The sequence below is a fragment of the Adiantum capillus-veneris genome, chromosome 1 (assembly GCF_014529385.1).
Source record: "Adiantum capillus-veneris isolate H3 chromosome 1, ASM1452938v2, whole genome shotgun sequence".
In the NCBI taxonomy this organism is placed as follows: domain Eukaryota; kingdom Viridiplantae; phylum Streptophyta; class Polypodiopsida; order Polypodiales; family Pteridaceae; genus Adiantum; species Adiantum capillus-veneris.
In genome coordinates this window covers 11,062,391-11,077,716 of record NC_140931.1, presented here as the reverse complement: position 1 = coordinate 11,077,716, position 15,326 = coordinate 11,062,391, and the positions used below count along the sequence as shown (strand labels likewise).

Below are 15,326 nucleotides of genomic sequence, written 5' to 3'. Positions count from 1 at the left end.
ATGCCGTCAGAGACATCAGACCGCCCATTACTTGTACACACCTTATTCTTTACTAAATAGAAGAATAAGGGGCTCTCTCACACACATATTTTGTAGAGCTGCTCCACCCACATCCTATATACTCTCTCTCTCTCTCTCTCTCTCTCTCTCTCTCTCTCTCTCTCTCTCTCTCTCTCTCTCTCTCTCTCTCTCTCTCTCTCTCTCTCTCTCTCTCTCCGCACACACACTGCATTCGCACACTCACACCTTTATCCAACGGTATCAATGTTGCAATACACATTGAATAAAGTTGAGAGAGTCATTTTCTCTAACATTTGTCATGCATTATCTGAGAATGAAGACACCTAATTCAAATAACGAGCTGTTTTTGAAATGGACTACTATCATGGCAGGCCTCAATGGAGCAAGTGCAGTGACAATCAAATGAGCAATAGAGATGTTGCCGAGGCTTTAGGACTTCACCAAAGAAATGTCATTGCTACCAATTTTTGATTGCAACATGATGTGGAGGAGGGGTCACTTCCCTTAGATTCTTTCCTTCAATCCGACGTGCTAGGGAATATACAAGCTACATGGTACGTCATGCTTTTGCAAGTTTCTTGTTTGCAGTTATCGTAATGGCACAACATCCAATGCCACATTTCCATGCTTAACAGACATATGGGAGTGTGTATTGTGTCCAAAGCCCATTGACAATGATTATGATTGCAAAAAATGTCTTTTGAGAACATGCAAACATTGTGTCAGGCTCTCGTTGTGCCCGAGCGAATAGAGTGATGATATCTCTGTAATGAATGTGAAGATTTTTGATGAGCTTCTTACACCGGACGTAGATGCAAAATCCTAAAAAGACCTCATGGTTTGGTAGGTCTCTTCAATGAGTTTTATTTCTTTGCTTCAAAGCAAATTGGTAAACTTCATCAAACACAACTAAGTGCATAGATGGAAAGCTCAACAATTCAAGTAATGTTTGGATAAATTTCTTGACAATGTAGTAGTTCTTTAGTGGATTTTGTAGAAAATTACTCCTTCAAGGTGTAGAATGAGATTCAGTCAATGCATTGGAACTCAACTTAGGTCACAATTTTGGTTCACATTTCATACTTACGTGATGCGCTTGGTGCCATTCAAAAGGCAACCCACTTCTACATCTTTGATGACAAGGCCCATGACTTTTTGTTTGTGCTTCATTGTTTTCTTTTGCAAAATGAGTGGCTAAAAAGTCTAAGGCTATAGTGTTAAGTGGCACTAGGTGTGATCTGATCGTGCTGCTTCACAATTCAAAACAAGGTGGCCATTCTATTTTGTAGCCCGATTCTTCAATGTGACCGCTATTGAGATGATGCACATTCTTTTGGCTATCGGAAGGGTTAACACGATGGGGTTGGTGTAGTGCTCAAAAGAGCTCTCACACATGAGCGATTGAAATTTGACAAATGGGTGTTGCATAATGCTTCAAGCATTGTTGCATTCCTCAATGCAACCCTTAGAAAACAATCTCCATTGACAAGCAAGAAGGTCGATCCTTTTATTGTGTCAATGGCTACAATGCCAAACACATATGCACAGGCTAAGGTGCAGACTATTTTCTTGCTTTTGTCATGTGTGCATCAAAGGTCAATGGAGGAGATGCACAAAGAAAGACCATGTGGAGGGGTGGGAGTACTTGCAAATACAACCCACAGTTAGGGATGAAAGCAATGGAGAAGTGTTGAGCAAGGATGAAGATGAATATGCCCCCATATATGTTGGCCACCACAACAACCTGAGCGATGCCTTGATGGTTGGCCAAAATTGTGTAGTGAATGTAGAGAATCCAGGCATAGACTTATACATCCTTTTGACCAAGGCAAAATGCTTGACCATAAAATCTGAAAGCGATGAATGTAACAACCGTATTAAGAAAGATTCATTTGTCATTGAGGGACTATTATACGACAAGATAAATGGGTGTGATGATACATATGTCCTTTTGGAAAACAAGCCCATCGATCTTATCTACTCCCACCTAGCACATAACGGGCTTGGCCTCAGGTTCTTTTTAATTTCATAAGGGAGGGTACCCATAGTTTTCCCCCCCCACACTCCTTTGCTACAAACTCACGGAGGTGTTACAACGATTTCTAGTTAGTACAATGTACTTTGTATGCTAGTTATCACACCCAGTTATGCTAGTTAACATAGATGCTAATGTGTATGCTAGTCAACATAGTCTGTTTGCTAGTTGGCATACACATTTATGCTTCTTAGCGTCTATTCTACTGTGTATACTAGTCAACATACATAGCAGTCAACATACATGCTTATTATACTATGTATGCTAGTCAACATAGTCTACATGCTAGTTAGCATATTGGGTATGCTGGCTAGCATACCCAATTATGCTAGATATTCTTTGTATGCTTGTTAGAATAGTCTAGATTCTAGTTAGCATACTGGGTATGCTGGATAACATACCTAGTTATGCTAGTTATTCTCTGTATGCTTGTTAGAATAGTCTGTATGCTAGTTACCCACTTATGCTAGTTAGCATACCAGCTTATGCTAGTTACCATACCCAGTTATGCTAGTTAGCATACCCAATTATGTTAGTCATGACATTGTATGCTTGTTGGCATATTGTGAGAGATTGAAAGCATGATCTTTTGCTAGTTAGCTTAGTCTGTATGTTAGTTAGCATAATGGGTATGGTGGCTAGTAGACATAGTATGCTAGTTAACATACCCAGTTATGCTAATTAGCATTCCAAGTTATAGTGGGTATGGTGGCTAGTAGACATAGTATGCTAGTTAACATACCCAGTTATGCTAATTAGCATTCCAAGTTTATGGAATGCAAAAACATGGAATGCTTATTGGCATACTAAGTATACAACAATCATAATGATATGCTACCTAGCATACTGTATACATGTACATAGTCATTATGGTAACTACCACACATCCCATGCAACAAAATTTTCAGTATGCTAATTGTTGTGTTAACAATCCACCTTTGCATTTTTAATAGCAATTTAGATATGATCATTAATGTTTGAAAGACATAATTATGTCTCTGTGCAACAGTTCAGTAGTGTTTTCTTGTCCTTTATGATGTCTTCATTCGATACCTTATTAGTGTCACAAGGAAAGAGAAACTAGAATTAATTTCCTTGCATGATATGAATGTTTCCATTGCATAGAAAAAGATACGAAAGTGGCATATGGCCAAGGCCAGACAGCTGAGAAAAGAAAGAGATGAAATTAAGAAGCGCCTTGACCGCTACCTTAAACATTGTAGGAAATTTGACAAGTACTTGAATTTTGTTCATCCTTCAGGGGAAGTTATTTTTGCTGAGTGGTATCCGTAGCCAGACCCAATATACCCGGTGCCCAAAATATTAGCTATGGGATGAGAAGGACTCTCTGGTTCTTAATTTGAATGGCCTACTGGTTAAAGTTGTAGAGTCAAAGCACGGTGAAGTTCCCCTTGAATATGCAGAGGAAATGATAAAGTATTGTATGCAAGATAAGGGGTACATATTTTGTCACGAAGACAATCACCAATTTATGGATTGGTGTCTCCATTTTTTCCATGTGTACATATGGATCACCAACATGCAGCGTAAAGTAAATGCAATATTAGATACAATATTCAAACCATAGTGGGCAAGAATGGCAGGTGTTTTGGCACATGAGTGTTGGAATTAGGGTTGTAAGAAAACACACAGAACTTGGAGAAGATGAAGGAAACTCAAGGCACACAACAGAGTGTGTTTTACTTAGTGTGCAATGGAAAGATAGATAGCCCTAGAATGATGGGTGTATATACAATGCACGGGGACAAACCTCCTAGTGAGGGACAAAATGCCTCGGTGGTCAAAACAACCAGCCCAATCTGAGTCAAAAAAAGCATGTAAGTCTGTCGGCAATGATCCCCCCTTGGGATAAAACAAGCCAAGATGTAAAGTGCCACTCAAGTAGCGAAAAATCCTCTTGACAGCCTGCCAATGCTTAGACCCTGGGCTATGCATAAATCTACTGACTGTGAGACTGCAAACTGTATCCGGCCTCATGTTGCATACATAAATGAGGCATCCAACAACAGTTTGGTAAAGAGTGACATTTGTCAGATCAACAACATCATGAAGGCTCAATTTCAAACCTGTTTCCACGGGAGTGGCAACAGGTTTGCAATCCTCAAGTCCAAACTTACATAGCAATGTCTCTATGTAACTTTTCTGACACAAGGCAATACCACCATCACATTGCTTAAATTGTATATCCAAGTAATGATGCAACAGTCCCAAATATTTAATCTAGAAAGTAGCATTCAAATCAGACTTAAATTCAACAATATGTCTCTCATTTGGTCCAGTGACCAGCAAATCATCCACGTAAAGAACCACAATGAGAAGCACATCACCCTCATGCTTTACATACAATGTGCTTTCTGTTGGACTGTTATGAAAGCCTCATTTGACCAAATGAGTGTCAGCCTTCTCATACCAAGCATGAGGGGAATATTGCTTCAGCCCATACAATTTTTTTTTACATTTTCACACCTTATCCTCTTGTCCTTTCTTGACAAAACCGAGATAAACTACCTCAAATATATCACCATTCAAGAAAGCGGTAACAATGTCTGATTGATGTACATCCCAACCAAAATGAGTTGCCAATGCACATAGAAAATGGACAGTATGCATACGACAAGTGGGAGCAAAAGTTTTTTTATAATCTTTACCTTTTTGTTGTGCATAACCCTTTGCAACAAGTCGAGCCTTATAGTGATCAATCTCACCATCCGGCTTGCGTTTCAACTTGTAAAACCACTTCGTACTAGAAGGAAAATCACATAAAGTCCATGTGTCATTTTCTATAAGTGCATCATATTCTAATTGCATGGTAGCCATCCAATTTTTTGAATCCTGTGCTTCATCAAAAGACAGAGGTTCCTCAACATCATGTAAGCTAGACACAGCAAAAGCATAACAATTTGATGCGTAAGATGCATGGAGAGAGCCTGGACGAGTGCGACTAGACAAAGGTGCATCAAATTTACTGTCACACAATGTATGCACCAACCATTTTGGCATACCTCTAGCCTGCTCATTTTCAGCCCTTTCCTCATTGTCAAAAAAATCTAATATTTAACCAACCCAAATGATTTTCTTATATTAAACTGATCATTTAATGTGGGAGAATAAACGGGAACAAGGGTTAGAATATAGACATGTGCTTATAGGTCTATCTCAACACGGGGCCAATGGTAAAGTAGTCCAAATGAGAGATGGTCTATCAAAAAGCAAGGCTAGCCAATGGAGCTTTTAAAAGACTTGACAGGTTGATATTGGTTCAGAGGTCAGTTTACAGGGGAAACTCTGCCGAATTTTTCCCAGGAAAGTAAACTACTGTGAAGTGTAGCTATGGATGGATCAGAGGACACTGCTCTTTACAATATCAAGAAGCTGGATGGAACCAATTTCCCATTGTGGAAGAAGCAGATTTGGCACGTGTTGGTACAAAAGAATCAGATAAAACCTATAAAGATCAAGGGGATAAAACGAGAAGATATGGACGAAGATGAATGGAGCGAAATGGATGAATTGGCACTTTCTACCATTATGCTGACTTTGGCAGAAAGCGTTTACTTCAATGTAGCAGACGAGATGTAAGCTTATGAAGCATGGACAAAGCTGAGTGATCTTTATGAGAAGCAGAGTGCAACTTCACGGGTATACTGGCTTAAGAAGCTTGTTGACTTGAAGATCAAAGAAGGGACACCTATGTCCAATCATCTAAATGAATTCAACACCATCTACAGTCAGTTGTCAGCTCAAGGTGTCAAGTTTGATGAACCTGTTAGAGCTATGTTCCTGTTGATCACATTGCTGGAAAGTCGGGACACTTTTCGCACAACGTTGAGTAATTCTGCACCTCCAGATGGTTTGACCATAACACGTGTAGAAGGCAGTCTGCTTACTGAAGAAACCAACAGAAAGACAATGGACAAAGGCAAAGGAACAACCTTAGTTGTCAGGGGAAGGACCAAAGAAAAGTACAAAGGTGGAAAGAGGAATCAGTCTCGTAGCAAGTCCCGCAGTGCTAAATGCAAGAGTGACATAGAATGCTACCATTGTGGCAAGAAGGGTCACATGCAAAGAGACTGCAGAGAATGAAAAGCAAAAAAAGGCAAAGAGAAAGCTGAAGATCATGGTGAGAAGAACAAGTCCTCAGTGAAGATTCAAGAAATAAATGTGACAATCATTGTTGCAGAGGATGACGGTCTAGTGTCAGGAGACATCTACTTCTTGAAGAATACAATGGACTCAGCTCTTCTTATAGCATCTGATGGACATGCACTGAGTGACTGGATTATAGACTCAGGGGCATCACTTCATGTGTCTCCAAACAAGGAGTGGTTTACCTCTTATGTGGCCACTAAAGATCATGTTTGGCTAGGCAATGGGCAGACATGTGAGATCTTAGGTGTTGGAGATGTTCAATTGAAGTTTCAGAATGGCTCTTCTTTCACGCTGAAGAATGTGAGACATGTTCCCGCAATTACAAAGAGCTTGATCAGCACAGGTTTACTTGATGATGCTGGCTACGTCACCACTTTTGGACAGAACATGTGGAAGATATCCAAGGGTTCTATGACAGTAGCACATGGAGTAAAGTCTCGAGGACTTTACATGATTTATGTATCAAATGTCTCTAAAAATGTAATCAATGTAACCGAGCAGCCGAACATTTCTTTGTGGCATAGCCGGTTAGGACATATGTCCAAGAAGGGAATGGAAATCTTGTCTCGTTCTGGTTATTTTCCTGGCTTTTCATTTAATGATTTTGAATTTCATGAACATTGTCTGTATGGTAAGCAAACACAACAGGCACATAAGCATAGAAGCAGTAGAAGAGATACACGGTTGGCACTTGTTCATAGTAATTTGTGTGGACCTATGCCTAACCTATCTCTAGGGGGAGATTCTTACTTTATGACATTTATAGATGATTACTCGAGGAAAGTATGGGTTTACTTTCTCAAGCACAAGGATGAAGCGTTTAGTGTTTTCAAAACGTTTGTGACACTTGTGGAGAATCAAAGTGGCAAGAAGCTTAAATGCTTACGCACTGACAATGGTGGAGATTATGTTTCAAAGACCTTTCAGGAATTTTGTGAGTCAAAAGGTATAAAACATGAACTTAATGCTCCTTACAATCCTCCTCAAAATGGTGTTGCTGAGAGGATGAATAGGACCATACAAGAGAAGGTCAGAAGTATGTTGTCTAATGCATAGCTGCCAAATGGGTTTTGGGCTGAAGCTATATCAACAGTTGTTCATCCTATAAATAGATCTCCTAGCAAGGTTTTGCAAAAGAATTCAGTGGGCAGAGATGGTATGGTCAGGCAAGGTGCCCTCATACAAGCATCTCAGAGTCTTTGGCTGTGAGGCATATACTCACGTTCCAAAGGAATTTAGGAACAAACTTGAGCCAAAGAGTAGAAAGTGCATCTTTCTAGGCTATGGTAATTCTGGTGAGATGGGGTACAGACTTTGGGATCCTGAATCCAGAAAGGTTATCCCCGTAGCAATGATGTTCTCTTTAATGAAGCCAAATATCATTCGAAACCAGAGAGGGTTGAGGAGATTAGAAGAGTTGTCTTCCAAGAAGATGGATCTGCACGTGCAAGACAAAATGTCAGGGCTCAAGAGGAGCAAGGATAGGATAGAGTGGAACCACAGGTTGTGGCCTATTTTGCATAAATTTGGACGTATCACGCGACCTCCCAATCGGTTTGTTCCATCTATGAACTATGTCATGTTGATTGATTGCAATGAGCCTTGATGTTACAAGGAAGCAGTGCAAATGAAGGACTCCGGGAATTGGCAATTGGCCATGCAGTCAGAGATGACAGCTCTGCATAAAAACCAGACATGGAAGCTAGTTAAATTACCACAGGGCAAAAAGGCTCTACCTTGTAAATGGGTTTACAGGTATACGATCACCGCTCATGATAGTCAGCCAAAGTACAAAGCAAGGCTTGTTGCCAAGGGCTTTAAGCAAGAACAAGGCATTGACTTTGATGAAGTCTTCTCTCCGGTGGTCAAGATGACTACATTGAGATGATTTCTTGCATTGGTTGCCATATTAGATTTGGTGTTGCACCAAATGGATGTCAAGACAGTGTTCTTGCATGGTGATTTAGATGTGGAAATTTACATGCAGCAGCCAGAAGGGTTTGTTGAGAAAGGCAAGGAAGATTTGGTATGCCAGTTGTTAAAGAGTCTTTATGGCTTAAAACAATCACCGAGGGCATGGTACCATAAGTTCCACAAGTTTATGCTTTGTCAAGGCTACAAACGTACTGAGTTCGATCACTGTCTATATACAAAGAAGGCTAAGGATGGTAGTTGGATGATCCTTATTTTGTATGTGGATGACATGTTGATTGTTGGCAAGCACTTGGAAGAAATTTCAGCTTTAAAGTCAAAGATGGCAAAATCGTTTGACATGAAAGACATGGGTGAGGCAAGTCATATACTTGGTATGCGCATTGAGAGAGACAGATCAAAGAAGTTGATTTGGTTATCTCAAACAGAGTATATTGACAAGGTTTTACAACGTTTCAATATGGAGAAGGGAAAGGCATTGAGTGTTCTATTGCCACCATATATGAAACTTAGCAAACAAGATTGTCCTGTGTCTGAGGAAGAACACGCTGAAATGGATAAGATTCCATATGCGTCTACAGTGGGTAGTTTGATGTATGCAATTATTTCTACTCGCCCAGACATTGCATTTGCAGTGGGAGTAGTAAGTCGATACATGTCAAACCCAGTCAAGAAACATTGGGAGGCAGTGAAAGGAATATTGAGATACCTGAAAGCTACAAAGAGTATGCGTATATGATATGGGAGTCAGGAGCTAAGTGTAAAGGGTTTTATAGACTCAGATTATGCAGGTGACTTAGACAATCGAAGGTCTACGTCAGGGTATGTCTTTACATTGGCTGGTGGAGCAGTATCATGGGGAGTTGTCTAGCGCGCATTTAACGGAGCTTGTAATTTTTTGGCAGCTGGCGGCCAGGTCAGCTCACGTACCTGCCGCCCAAGTATGGGCAGCCGGTCTGTAACCGCCCTAAGCCCCATTCTCAGTCACACCACAAAAGAGCATTAAATGAATTTCCACCCTTTGTAACTATGCCGATATTGGCATAGTTGTGAAGTTCAAGGCATAGTTGGGACGTTGAATGGATACTAAGCAATGTGTGACCATGCAAGAGGCTTAGTAATTTCTTTAATGATGTATCTCGGACTAGTTGGCATAGTTATCTATAAATAATAACTAAGCCTAGTGGGTCGACCGTAGCCTAAGAGAGAATGGTTGTTCACAGTGGAGCAAGTGGGCGTAGTGCAGCTAGAGAAGCTACTACAACCCGGCTTTCAATCAGGAAGGACACTACTACAATTACATCGAACAAGTGACACTCGAGCTCCTGGTTCAAAATGCAATGTTAGGAAAATAAAACTGGAGTCCAATGTATTGTAACCAGCTAAAATCATAAAATCATGATAAGATTTTGAGCTTGCCTTGAAGAAAACCAGGAAATATACACAAGTTTAGTGAAAATACCGGCAAGAGCTTCAAATTTTGACCTAAAATCCGGAAAATTTTGAAGTTTGCCATTATTTCCTTTGGTTAGGGAAAATGTATTTTTCTAGCCCTGGCCCAGCTTGGAGAATAGTGTCCGTTCGAGCAAGCCTGCAGTTACAATTCAAGCCTGCCAGATCATCTGCAGCGGACAGTCGATCAGCAGCTCCTGCATCACAATCCATGGGCGCAAAATAAGGAGGATCCGGCCTTCTTAACTACATTCCCACTGAAACTGTAATGCATGCAGAGAGTTGCTAGCGGGGGTTTTTTGCAAGGGAAGGTAGAGCGCCAATGGTGGAGAAAGTTGGCCGACGAGCAGCACAAGGCCACGCGTGGGCTTGGCCTCTGCTCGGCCTAGTTTTGCTGTCAGTACAGCTGAGTGATATATGGAAGGAAGAGGGGGGGGGGGGGGGGGGGGGGGGAAGAGAGAGAGAGAAGGGGACAGCACCGGATGCCCATTCAATATCAAACAAGCATCCGAAATCTATCCCGCGTTGGCACGAAAGTGGCCTGAATTTCTGTGTGCAGGGTTGTTCGTTTAGTATTAGCTACGTGCATAATGGGTCGATTTCCTCATGAGATAACGTTTCAAATCTCTGGACTCTACTGTAATACATTCCGCGCCGACGCGGTATGTTGATGGGCCAAGAACGGGTAAACGGGTCTATGGTCTTTTTTATGAGACATGATCTCACAAGGCTTTGAACTCTGCTGCTTGCCCTTCCGCGCCGGCGCGGCATGCTGAAGGGCCAAGAATGTATGCTTTAAAAAAAAAAAAAGAGAAATGATATTCTCACAAGGCTTCGGACTCTGCTGCTCGCCCTTCCGCGCCGGCGTGGCATGTTGAAGGGCCAAGAACGTATGCTTTTTTTAATGAGAAATGATATTCTCACAAGGCTCCGAACTCTGCAGCTTGCCCTTCCGCGTCGGCGCGGCATGTTGAAGGGCCGAGAATGGGTAAACGGATTTCAACTTTTTTTAATGAGACATGATCTCACAAGGCTTCAAACTCTACTGCTTGCCCTTCCGCGTCGGCGCGGCATGTTGAAGGGCCAAGGACAGGTGTAGACATTCAACGGGGATCTCATTCTTTTTAACTTTTGCAGCGGCTTCACACAATGTGGGGAAAACGTATGAAAAGCAAGATATAGAGGGGGGCACAACAGCGGCCACTTCCGTCTCCCTTTCTCTCGTTACGACTTGGCCCTACTCATTACCTATCCCGCGTCTTTGCAAACTGTTGAGCTTGCAAAGAAAACTTAGCATCAAGTAGGACATTGCCTCAATCAGTACCGCGTCGGCGCGGGAGAGTTAAGTGCAAGAAATTGATTATCTACAAACAAAAGATTTATACAATTTTTTTTGAGACGTGGCTCTAATCCATACCGCGTCGGCACGGATAGGTAAGTTCAATGTCCCGTTCTGTTATAACGACCTCTTGAACTGCTAGAACTTTCTTGCATTTATGGCCTTGTTTACATTTCAAGTGCCATAAAAATTCAAGAGTAAAGATCCGTTTTCAGGATGGGACGTGCCCAAAATGCTTTCTACATCATTAATCCAATAGGGACATGGCCGGAGTCCATACCACAATGTTGCGATGCCGAAGTGTAGTGTGCTTGCCCCTATAACATTGGGACCTACCCCTAACTAGTACCTCGTCATCGGCACAGGAGGGTAAAGGTTAGAAAACCTTAGGTTTATTAAAATTGATAGTGTGTATTAAACAAATTAGTGAAAGCATTGAACGACTAGGGAAATGTAACCTTCATGCCACTCTTGCTTCTGTATTAGAATTAAACATGCAAACAACACCGACCCAACATTCAAATTTAGAATAGAAGTGTGTATATTAACCAAAGTGGCTTCATTGATGAAGTCATCAATTAAATGAATAAAATTAGCAATGCCTTTGAAGCAAAGAAGAAAAGTACGCATCAAGTTGGACTGAGCCCTACTTAGTACGCATGGGTATGTGGGAGGCATAAGGGGTAAAAAACATGCAATTTGTTGAGCTTGCAATGCAAAATTAGCATTACATGGGACATTGCCTCAATCAACTGCTGTCATAATGTGCCACTCCTAAAAAATATGTGCACATGAAAATGGGAGAATAATTCGTTAAGGGTGGGGCATCAGAGAGGTTAATAGGTAGATCTGTGCAAAATGAAGAGTTCATGGCTTAGCCTAAGATATACAAATAATGTTATGGCTATGCATTAATTGATTATATCACCATCATAGATCTATCCTTCCTATCATTGGCACGTTACTTTTTTGAGTGTCTTCCCTTACTTACATTTTGCTTTTGCAAGTTATTTATGTTCATTGTAATATTTTAGACCTTTAGCTATTGTGATTTTCAATGATTTTGGAAAAACTATTTTTGAGGTCGGTTGATATACTTTGATGTGTTAATTTTTGCTTCATATATTGAAGTGCATAATTGATAGTATTCATTGAGGTGGAGGCCAAAAGGATAGTGCGCGAGATATCAATTCCCAACATTAGCTATCGTGAACATTATAAAGCAACACAAACTTTAAAAAAAAGGACTTCAAGACTAGAGGCAAAATGAGTACCTTTTCATGGAATTTTCTTGCTTGAATTGATCTATTTATTTATTTATTTATTTATTTATATCCCTAGCTGACAAGAACTAAAGTTACAGAGGGATCGCTTTGATCGCATGCAATGCCACACTTTACTCTTCCTAGTCATGTACGTAGTTTATCCCCACGCATGTAACTCTCTCTCTCTCTCTCTCTCTCTCTCTCTCTCTCTCTCTCTCTCTCTCTTTGTGGGGGTTGAATATGCAGGGAAGAAGCTCTTTTCAATAGAAACAAAATAAAAACCTCTCTCCAAATGCAACCATATATAATTTTTCCTTGCTCATAGAAGATTCTATAATAGCTACGCTTGTAGGGAAACCAATCTCTTCCTTTTTGGCCTCTTTTGTCGGTACAATGTTCAAACCTATGATAAACCATGTTGGAGATATGCCTTTATCAATGAGGAGTGTGATTCATGCTAAAGTATCATATTTTGCACTTGATCAAAATAAATGAGAGAATTACTTTGTTGCTAAGAAATGATGATAGTTAGTGTTCACTAAGGTGTTACTCTTGACTTGGATGTGGCTCTTGCTACTACTGTGAGGTTGGATGATTGTCTAGCCATAATGCTCTTTGTTTTATGCAAATACTCTCTCTCTCTCTCTCTCTCTCTCTCTCTCTCTTCTTGTTTTTCAAGTAAAAGACATGATTTTATCAATGACGAGTCTGATTCATGGTAAAGTATCATGTTTTGTACTTGATAATACTAAGTGAGGGAATTAATTTATTGTTAAGAAATGATGTTAGTGTTCACTAAAGTGTTCAAGAAAACATCAAAAAGAAAACTTGGATATCCATGTAACAAATAATTCCTTCTCCTATGCTCTCTCTCTCTCTCTCTCTCTCTCTCTCTCTCTCTCTCTCTCCTTTGATTTGATTTCGCTCGGTTTTTGTGTTCGCTCGATAAAGTTTTCTCGGTGCTTGGTAAGACTCAATGCCAACGATCCGAGCCCGATTGAAATTGAGCCTTCTATTCAACCTTCTAACTTGTATAAATTGGGTGAATCATCTCAACTAGATAAGAAACCTATTGATCTTAGCATTGTTCCATTTCCTCAAAGTCTTCTCCCACAATTCTTGATCACTCATATCTCTGACTCAAGCCCACGATTCTGTATCGAGGGCTAGATATTGAATCTATATGGGACCTACAAAGTTGGTGTTGACCAACTGAAATACAACCGTTACTTGAAGCTCGACTTGGTTGATGAAGAATGCACCGACACTATTATGGTGGTGATCAATGATCCATACATAGATCTCTACGTCGACAAGATCCACCTCGATGAATTTGTTCACATTGACAGCCCAGTTGTCTGACGCAAAAATAGGGCAGATGGGGGGTCAGCAGTGTATTCCTTGTACATCAATGCTACCACTGTTGTAAGCACAACGGAACCTTTCCCGGTGTCTCTTACATTTGCCCCTGATTGCAAGATACGTGCATTTCTTGATGAGATAGGTGCACAACAATCTTCGAGTGGACGTTCTCAATTGAGCACACTTGCTTTTGTTATTTTACAAAAGCACAACTCGCAGTCAAGATTTGGTGGGTCTGTTGGTGACTTTCTGATTGCAGACGGTCCTCTCCCATCAGATAGGGCATTTGTAAGAATTGACCTATCTTGCTTATTGTTTTCTACTCTTTTATTATACATTTGAAATCTTCCATGATATATTGATGCTCTTTTTGATTTTGTTTCCATATTTAATCTTTTCTTGTAGCTGAGTTTTGTGAACTCTCGCAAAGATGATTGCCAAGAATTGCTTCAAAAAATGGTTATTGATGGCCCTGTAATGTGCATTGCAAGAAACATTGGTGCATTCCTTGCCAAGGCCAATATTTTGTCAATACTAGCTGTTACAATTCTAGTGCCTGTTTGTAGTGCACGCCTCAGAGAGGAGCTTGACGCCGTCTTTCGAGCTCAAACCAAAAATTTGGGCTACAATCGTGAGTTGCACTCATATAGCATATAGTGATATATTCGAAGTGACTTCTCTCAGTTTCTTACATAGTTGCCTTGTCCAGGTTGTTGGCACCCTCCGATTCGTCAACTTCAATAGTGTGCTGTTGGAGAATCATTGTTCGAATTGTAAATCCACAAAAGTGTATAGACTTAGACAGGCACCTTATTGTGGATCTTGCAATAACAACACCACAATAATCACAACACCGAAGCTAGAAGCACGTATTTCAACAAAAGACAAAAATCTTCTTGATGTGCAAGTTATTGGTGTAGTAGCCGATTTAGTGTTTGCATTGGATAGAACCTTCAACCAAATTTACGTTGAGTTCGTTTTCGAGGCAAGAGATACCTTGGCAACAACCTCACGGTTTGGCCGTTTCAAAATCAACGCGAGTGGCCACGTGGTGGCGTATCAAACTGAATCTTAGTTTTGTGAATGTTTGCTTTTCATTACTAGCTACCCTTTACTTTGCTTGCTTGTTCTAACTATATCCTCAAACAAAACCAATGCTTCTATCCTCTACCTCTTTGTAACGTGCTTTTGCACACTTTTGATTTTGGTTCTAAGTATTGTGGTTATGCTTGTAAGTATTGTTTGCTTCTTCCACGAACTGAGAACTCAAAACATTTTGTATTTCTCTCTCTCTCTCTCTCTCTCTCGATCTAGAATCAAATACAAATAGGCACACATAGATACAAAAAACATTCTCTCTCTCTCTCTCTCTCTCTCTCTCTCTCTCTCTCTCTCTCTCTCTCTCTCTCACACACACACACACACACACACACACACACATTCTTCTTCTTCTGTGTGTGTGTGTGTGTGTGCATCCATTTCCTGTAAAGCAACACACAAGCTGTCTCTCTCTCTTTCTCTCTCTCTCTATGTGTGTGTGTGTCTACTCCTCAATTCCTCTCTCTATCTATCAATTATATGCAAAACAACAAACACTACTCTCTTCCACTCTCTATAATGGAAAATCCTACTGGTTTCAATATTCCAAAAGAGATAGACATTGACATGCTATTTATGCAAACACATCCTCTTAATCAACAATTGTTTCTAGCACTCCATAGTGTATTGCAAACAAACTTAAGCTTTGAGT

The 15,326-nt window shown here is 40.5% G+C and overlaps 1 pseudogene; it reads left to right on the top strand.

Annotated features, from left to right (window-relative positions):
• Window positions 1-14,651, top strand: part of LOC147464315 (uncharacterized) — a 148,448-nt pseudogene extending 133,797 nt beyond the window's left edge.
• The last annotated feature ends 675 nt before the right edge of the window (window positions 14,652-15,326 follow it).